The sequence below is a fragment of the Bos indicus genome, chromosome 11 (genome assembly GCF_029378745.1).
Source record: "Bos indicus isolate NIAB-ARS_2022 breed Sahiwal x Tharparkar chromosome 11, NIAB-ARS_B.indTharparkar_mat_pri_1.0, whole genome shotgun sequence".
Lineage (NCBI taxonomy): Eukaryota > Metazoa > Chordata > Mammalia > Artiodactyla > Bovidae > Bos > Bos indicus.
In genome coordinates this window covers 21,138,272-21,147,324 of record NC_091770.1, presented here as the reverse complement: position 1 = coordinate 21,147,324, position 9,053 = coordinate 21,138,272, and the positions used below count along the sequence as shown (strand labels likewise).

The 9,053-nt window shown below is 36.9% G+C and overlaps 1 long non-coding RNA gene across 1 annotated transcript; it reads left to right on the top strand.

Annotated features, from left to right (window-relative positions):
• The first annotated feature begins 2,873 nt into the window (after positions 1-2,873).
• LOC139185748 (uncharacterized) lies at positions 2,874-9,053 on the top strand. The gene is made up of 3 exons (XR_011569222.1): positions 2,874-2,949; positions 4,354-4,390; positions 8,858-9,053. It is a non-coding gene; the product is annotated as an uncharacterized lncRNA (long non-coding RNA).

Below are 9,053 nucleotides of genomic sequence, written 5' to 3'. Positions count from 1 at the left end.
TCACTCTTCCCTTTCTTCACATGTCTCAGGAAAGGCCTTGCTTTTCTGTGCTGCCTTAGTGTCTTGTCCACACTTCTACTATAGTATTTATCTATGTTAAATGACTAATTTAAGAATCTTGCTTCTACAAGATCAGGGGTCTGCATACTCTTAGAGTATCCATGAATCACCTGAATTATAAGCAAAATTTTATGCAGATCTATTTTCTTCTCGGGAGAAGGTTCAGAGCTCACGTCAGACTTTCAAAAGAGTCCATATTTATTCTCTCAAAATCAAATTGAGAACACTGCTCTAGATGATGAGTCCCTAGAAAAGAGTAAGTTCTGTTCTTTGGGTCTGTTAGCTGAATGAGATTTTCAGTTATTTAAAGATAGATGTTCATACTAGTGAAGATGTATGGTAAATTCAGCTTCCTCTATTCTTTGATGTTTTAAAGTAGACCAGAAGTGTGATACAATGAAAAGCACATAGAATAAAAAGAAAGAGATGGAAGGGTTTATACCAAACTACTAACAGTGGTTACTCTTGAAAAGAGGGATGGGTTAGGGGTCAGATGGACTTACGCCTTTTACTTATACTCTTCTATCTTGAGTTCCCTGGTGGCTCAGAGGGTAAAGCGTCTGCCTGCTATGCAGAAGACCCAGGTTCGATTTGTGGGCCAGGAAGATCCCCTGGAGAAGGAAATGGCAACCCACTCCGGTATTCTTGCCTGTAAAATCCCATGGATGGAGAAGCCTGGTAGGCTTATAGTCCATGGGGTTGCAAAGAGTTGGACACAACTGAGTGACTTCACTTTCTTCTATCTTGAACAAGTGTTTGTTTTGTAATGTGCACTTTTTAGATTTTAAATTAAAAAATAATACTTTGAACTATGGGACTTTAAGTGCATTAAACATCTTTAAGTGCATTAAACATTCAAATTCTAGCTGTTTCTTATTTAGCTTTGTGACCCTGGAACCTTACTAATCTTTATAAACCTATGTTTCTTCAACTGTAAAATCAGGATAAGACTTACTAATCCCACATAGTTTTGCATCACAAAGCCTAGTAGAAAGTAGACAGTAAATTTAGCTGAATGTAAAGTTAAGGTTTTTTCGCACTCTTCAAAAACATCTAAAATAGAACTCAAAACATAGCCATTATTATCTCAATACTGTGAGTAAACATTACAGTATGCTTAGTCACTCAGTCATGTCCAACCCCTGTGACCCCATGGACTGTAGCCCGCCAGGCTCCTCTGTCCATGGGGATTCTCCAAGCAAGAGTCCTAGAGTGGGTTGCCATGGCCTCCTCCAGGGAATCTTCCCAACCCAGGGATCAAACCCAGGTCTCCCACATTGCAGGCAGGTTCTTTACCATCTGAGCCACCAGGGAAGCCCATATTATTATCTCAATACCGTGAGTAAACATTCATAAATGCAGTAAAAGTTTGATGTCATATGGCTGGTTTATGATGTGGCTATTAGCTGTGATTGCTAATTAATAAAGGAATCCCATAATACATTCATTTGTTTTTTAATAAAGCAGGGTTACAAAAATTTTCAAAACAATTTGTAATATTTGTACTTCAAGAATGAAGTACAAGCACTGGTTTAAACTAAGTAAAGTATGTTTAAACTGGGTTCTCAGTTTATCCATGTTCTTTCTAATTACAAATTCTTTGCAGTTTCACTCACCTTGTGGCCTGTCTCCACCTGTAGACATTACACCATATTTTGTGCAGCCTTCTTGATTTCTTTATAGGTTCTACAAAAAATAAAATGTCATTGATAATGACAGGTACCTTGTAATTTCTATCATCTTTTATCCTATAATTTCATAACTAAAAGTCTTATTATATATGCAATTGACTAAAATTTCTAATAGTTAAAAATACATAAATTAAATGCAGAAGTCCTTGTTCCTCTTAGTCTTAATTTTTAAGTCACTTGCTGTTAAGTAGGCACAATGACCTTGGTATTTGTCTCTGGAGTGACTAATAAAAATTAATTCTTATGTATTTGGAAATGTAGTTGGAATACTTTAACATGGGTTAGGGAGCTTCACTGAATCAAAAGAATTCAAAGCAGCTCATCTGACCTGAAAATAATGAAAGCCAAAAATCTAGAGATTTTCATGAAGTATCCCACATTAAATGAAATCACCTACATCAAGTGACAAGTGAAGTAGGTTTGTAATAGGTTTTTCTGTAGGGGCTAAGCCAGGTGATCTACAGTCAAAAGTAGGTATAAATCCTTTTGGAGAACACTCTATGAATTTTGTGAGTAGGACAGCAGATTCCAAGCCAGCTGTGTTTTATTTATTTTTCATTAGCTGAAGCCTCTTGGGCAGTTTGGCCAAGTCTCTGAATCTTTGGACCTTCAGTTTCTTAATTGGTATAATTGGCACAGTAGTAATAATAGTCACCTCACAGTTCAGAAGTGAAGATCAAGGTGAGTGAGGGCTGAGGGGCAGGGCCAGGATATAGGAGTGGGCTTGCTGAACCACCTTTGTCATTTTGTCAAGGTCCCTGTCCTTTATCCAAAGTGAATCTATGTTTATTCCCAGCTTGGCTTGCTCTTTCTTTCCCTTTAACTTCACAGAAAATTTTTCTTAAAAGATTCTTTTTTTTTGTACAAATGCTGTTCTTTGTCCTAAAGGAATATGAGAGGCAATGGATGGCCTTACCGACCCTGTCAGTCACTGCTAATTGCCACCCAGTAACCATGTTCCCTGTTTTCTAAGAAACCTGTTAAAACAAAACAAAACTGTATTCCCCATTCTCCTTCACAGGTAGTTGTAGCCATGGGGATAGATTCTACTCAAGAGTTACAAATAGAAATAGTGTGAGTGACTTCTGGGAAGTCTCCTTAAAAGAGACAGCAGATCTTTTTCTTTCCATTCCTCGTTCCTGCTGGCTGAACACACAAATGAGACAGGTGGACTCCTAGCAACCTTCTGTACCAAGAGGTGAGACACTGAGGATGGCAGAAGAGCAAGACGGAAGGGATCTTGGTCTCTCACACCAAGGAATTGATTGAAGAGCTCTGGATTGCCTATCTATGGACCTTCTTTTTTGAACGTAAGAGGGAAGTGAGCTTCTAGCTTATGTAAGCCACTATTATTTAGGTTTGAGCCCAACCTTACTTATATGCTGGTCCTTTAGGAAGTTGTCTTGAACCAAGAACCATTTTTAAATCTTAAAAGTGTCATTACATTTCCTCTGATCCTACGTGTGCTTTCCTCATATCAACAAATTGTCTACTATTAACAAGCCTCTAGGGTATCCCTCCAGTTGTTTTTACCCTTTCTTTCTTGCATCACCCATATCTTGGATATTGTACATTGATTTGAGCTCTTCAGATAGGAACTTGGAAAATGGGGCCACTCTCGTAGGGAAGGAAAAAGGAATTTTGGCTAAAATTAAATTTTAGCTTTTTTGCGTATTATAGGAAAAGCAGAGTTCATTTCAACTCAGAAAACATTTATTTAGCCCATACTATGTAAAAGGCATTGTGCCAGATCTTGGGAGGGAATATAAAAATGATATTTTTATATCATTTTTCCTCCTTCAGGGAGTTTACAGACTAGTGGGAAAGATGAGACATACATATAGCTATAGCATATGATGGATTGGGAAAATGCAGTAAGAAAAGTATAAAGTACCTAAAACTTGCAGAGAAAAAAAAAAATGAGTTCTGGTCATGGGGATTAAAGAAAGTGTCATAAAGAAGATAGGTTATGAGCTTGACTGTGAACAGTATGTAGATATGGCACAAAGGGGATCAGTGAAGTGGACAGTGATCAGAGGTGGACAGTTGCAATGCATCAGAGGATTTAGGGGTTCCAGGAAGTATCATTGGTAGAGTAGAGGGTAAGCCTGGATAGGTGGATTAGAGACAGATAAAGGGCAGTCAATATCTTCTTGGGAGTCTCATCTGATGTGGACAGAATAAGGAGTTACTGAAAGCCTCTGAGCAGGGGAATAACCAGATCACATGTTCTCAGTAAGAAGATGACAATTTTGACTGCAGAGGAAAGACCAGCTGCAGAGTGGCTAAGATGGGCACCTTTAATAATCCAAGTAAAAGGCAATGATGGCCTGAATTAGGGAAGTGACTATTAGAATGGAAAGGAGGGCACAGACAGAGCAATATTTCAAAGGTTACTGCATGAGCTAAATGTATGCTTTGCCCAGAAAAAAAAAAAAAGAGTTGGAAAAAGAGTAATTCCCTGATACAGAAGTGGAAAGAACTTTTAAAATTACTCTACACTCTCTTAAACTAGGAAACTAAAAGGAGGCTGAATATGCTATAATAATGAATTTATTGGTTCTACAATTTTGACAGAGACTTAACCTTTCTTTTTGCCCAGATGTCAACTGGGGGTACTCTGATTGACCCTGGAGGAGGTAAGGAAAGAATATTGAAGAGCATCTCAGGAAAGAATGCAACCAACCCTTCTATCCCATTGTTCATCCTTTGCCCAAGTGTTATAGTAAATAGCAGATGGAAGGTATTTTACAAGATAAGGTTCTTCCACTTCTCCTCCGTTTATCCCTTTGCCCATCCTTATGCACCATCTCCACCCAGCCCACCCATGCACACATTCCATAAGAAATCCAGAGAAAATTTAAGAGGAGGAGGAGGTTTTCTAAATAGCATTAAGAATTTCCTACTATTTGCCTCTTCATTGCTCACTAAAACCATGCCAGCATAGCTCCCCCGAAATGGAAAAGGCTAGCATAGACCCATATAAGGACATTGTATTCTCCAATAGCTTTCAGATAAAACACTCCCCTCCCCCAAATCCTAAATAGCTACTTCTTCATTATCAGGAGATACATTTTAGAGATCTCCTCAAATGGACACATTTGAGCATTTAATCAGCTGCCATTTTCTCTTTATATTTTCCTGATTATTGAGGAAGATTGAAATGCTTATTAAAACTTTGTAATCTCTCTTTTCTTGATAAGGGCAGGGACAGACAACAAAATAACCATGAACCTACGAATCAGAAACGTGTCTTGTGTAATCTTTTGCAATTTATGGTTTAGTTCATCTTATATGGGGCATTGAGAGCTATAAATGAAATAAAATAATGAGGGTTTTTTTCTTCCGTGATTCCCAAGGTGATTCCTAGCACTCTCGAAAGCAGAAGTGATTAATCAAGTCAGTGGGGACAAGCAGCAGTAATGTGACTGTCAAAACTATAGATATCCGTTAAACTGTGTTTCACTCTCATGTAAGGTGTTTGTGTATTTGCATGTGTGTGTGTGTGTGTGTGTGCTGGGAGCTAGTCAGTGGGAGAATCCGCATCTTCAACATTGTCTCTGAGAGAAGATTAGCAGGAATTATTAATTTAAAAGATTCTTACATTTTATAAAAACCCAGAAGCTAAGAAAAATGTTGAGCAACTCATACTCTAGTCTTAAATTTCAAAATCGAAGGTCTTTAACCCAGGGTGTCCACAGATTGTATTTCAAGCCATCTATAAGTCTTCTGAAATTATATGCAAAATTTGGTGTGATTTTACATATCTTTGCAGAGAGGGTGGGCTGGTTTCTAATAATTCTTAGAGTGATCCTTGACCCTCAAAAAGGTGAACTCCCTTCATTAAAGAAAAGAGGACAGAGGAGGAGAGAAGGAAAGAGAGAGAGGAAAGAGGGGAAATAAAGAGAATTCAGGAGTCTCATCAATTCTATCCCAAACCAAATCAATCAAATGTATGTAAAATTTGTACAAGGCACTTATCTATTAACCTTTATATTTGTATGAAAAGTTAGCAATAGTATGATCATCTTCCTTTCAGAAGCCTCTGAGGTTTCAGGCTGGTTTTGATTGCATTTTGGAGCCCATGGTATTAGCAAAAATTTAGATGTTAATTCAATTCTTGGAAACTATTTAAAAGAAAGTGTGTCTAAAAAGTTCTTTCATATAAATTCTGATTGTTTATGCTAAATCCTTCAGAAGTGCCTTTAAATGGCTACACCATTTGCAGCCAATAATTTTGTATTAAAAGGAGATTAAAAAAGACAAAATTTACACAAAGACAAATTTCTATATTTTTCAGAATATTATTGTTTCAGCATATAAAAACTAATTATAGTGGATTCCCATTCTCACTTAAGAAAAGAAAGCTTTCAAGTGAAACCTAATTCTTCTTATCATATTCCCCAAGCCCCTGCAAAGGCTTTAGAATTTTCACTAATGTTCCTAATTAATTAATACATATTTTTCTGCACATAGAGGAGTAAACACTTAAGAATCCTCTATCCCTTTTCTATGTTACAAAAGGCATGAATTAACCTCCCTCCATTTCTAATCTTTTTCATTTTTCATTCTTAATCCTAAAGAGGCATACACATATTGGATTTATCTGCTTTGTAAAATAGGCAGTCAGTCATCCTTTCTTTAAGATTGCTCTCAAATTTTAAGTCAGCTTCAACTAAATATGTAAATAAGCAAACTCTTCAGTCCAAACATTTTTTAGTTGACAACCTGCAAAGGCAGATTATGCATCATATAAAAATTAAGCAAGAAGATGAATATTTTCTTTGAATAAATAGTAATTTCTTTAAATGACTTCCTTAAATAAAAGTTAGCATATTTTGAACCCACATTAGTAAAGATTTATGAGATTTCTTCTCTTATGAAAATATTTGCCCTCTCAATGCCTCACAAAGCATACAAAAGCACTACTTACCCCATGTTGCTGGCCGTGGTTATATCATCATCAGATCAAGGCGTATCTGGATTCTGAATTAACTTAAAGGTTATAAAAAGAAGCAGCAGAGGTTTGACTTCCCCGGAAACGAGACTGTCATATGCTAACTAGGCTTTTAAATGAGGAAAACTAGTGTCTCTTCTAATTATATAAGCTCCAGGTCAAATTCTAGCATTAACTAATCAAATAACTGAACTGCATTTAGTTTCAAGGAGTAAAAAAAAGAAAACTGTTTAAGATGAATGATTTTAGTATCTTTGAAAACTGGAGACTTGGGCATTGAAAGTTATTCTTATACCATTAAAAGTTAAATATTTTAAAAGCAATGTATATATCTTGCTACCTTAAATAATTTGAAGAAAAGTATTAGGGAAATTTTAGTTTGCAGTAAAACAGGTATTTTTCTGTATTTTCCAGAAGTTCTGAATTTGCATTGTATGTCCTGGTCCCTGAAAACATCCTCTCAGCTTATCTTAACTTGTCCAGTATTCATCTCCTTACAAATTTCAATAAATAAAAATATTTAACTCTAAAATCATACCAAGTTAATGCTAAGCAACATATCCAAAATTGTCTAATTTTTAAACGTATCTTTTGAACACTTAGAGTCTTTTAAATTAAATACAAAGTTATTGTGATTTATATAAAAATGCCATTTAATTTCAACATTTTAAAAGACATTTCAACCCAAATTTATCATAGTACAACTAAAAATAGAATTTGGCAATGATTTATTGAGGAAATACAAATTTTCACAAGAAGTTGAGAAAAGAAGTATATTACAGAAGTTATCTATTCCATACACCATTTTGGAGGAGTTAGTTTTACAGAAATAGTTTCAGCAAAAATGCTAATCTTTTAAAAAATTTTTAGTGGAGTGTAGTTGCTTTTCAATGTTATGTTATTTCTGCTGTACAGCAAAGTGAATTAGCTATACTTATACATATAGCCCCTCTTCTTCAGATATCCTTCCCATTTAGGTCACCACAGAACACTGAGTAGAGTTCCTTGTGCTATACAGTAGTAAAGTCTTTATTGTAATTTTTAATAGGTAGCTGTCATGTACTGCTTTGGCAGTTTTAAAATTACTTTATCTAAAAGTAAAGGCGCTTCCTGGAGAAGGCAATGGCGCCCCACTCCAGTACTTTGCCTGGAAAATCCCATGGACGGAGGAGCCTGGTAGGCTGCAGTCCATGGGGTCGCTAAGAGTCGGACACGACTCAACGACTTCACTTTCACTTTTCACTTTCATGCATTGGAGAAGGAAATGGCAACCCACTCCAGTGTTCTTGCATGGAGAATCCCAGGGACAGGGGAGCCTGGTGGGCTGCTGTCTGTGGGATCACACAGAGTCGGACACGACTGAAGTGACTTAGCAGCAGCAGCAGCAAAGGTGCTTCCTAGGCAGAGAATATGTGAGCCCACACTGATCTACTTTTTAAAAAATTGAGATATAATTCACCTATGTCAAGGAGAAATACATTTTCCTCTACCTTCTAGATTCTTCTGGCTGGTCTAAGAATTACAGGAAATTTGACATGAGATAGATTAACAAGAGAAAATCAAAAGTTTAATAACATGGAAGAGAATCAGGAAAGCAAAATAGCTCACTAAAATGGTCAAAGCCCTGACCTTAAAAACCACTTTCAGCTAAAGACAAAGGCGGATATTGAGAGTAATGGTTTGGGACTTCAAAGGAAGGCAATTCAAGTAAGTAGGAAAAGCAGATGTTTGGTAAACAACAGTTTGTTGGGCCAGGGACAGACAATGAGGCAGAGTGGACTCTAAATGTCTGGGCCTTGCTGAGTTTCCCCCACCACATCTAGCCTAAATTCTTTGCAAGCATCTCTGGTGATACCTCTATGCTGGCAATAGATGCTTTATCTAAATTCTTTAGGCAGTTAAGGGGCAGGTGAAAAGAAAGACTTTAGGACTTAAAAGAGACTTTTAAGACTGTTTCTTAAAAATAAATCTCCCTAAATTAATACTCATGCCAAAGAGACACATTTTGGGGTGGTACATTTGGGGTGGCTTCCTTATGTACAACATACATAAAATTTGCCCTTTTAATATGAATATGAACAATTCAAGGGTTTTTTGCATTTGCAAGTTGTACAGCTACTAACTCTAGAACATTTGCATCACTCTAAAGAGAAACAACCAGTCCATTCCAAAGGAGATCAGTCCTGGGTGTTCATTGGAAGGACTGATGCTAAGCTGAAACTCCAATACTTTGGCCACCTCATGCGAAGAGTTGACTCATTGGAAAAGACTCTGATGCTGGGAGGGATTGGGGACAGGAGGAGAAGGGGACGACAGAGGATGAGATGGCTGGATGGCATCACTGA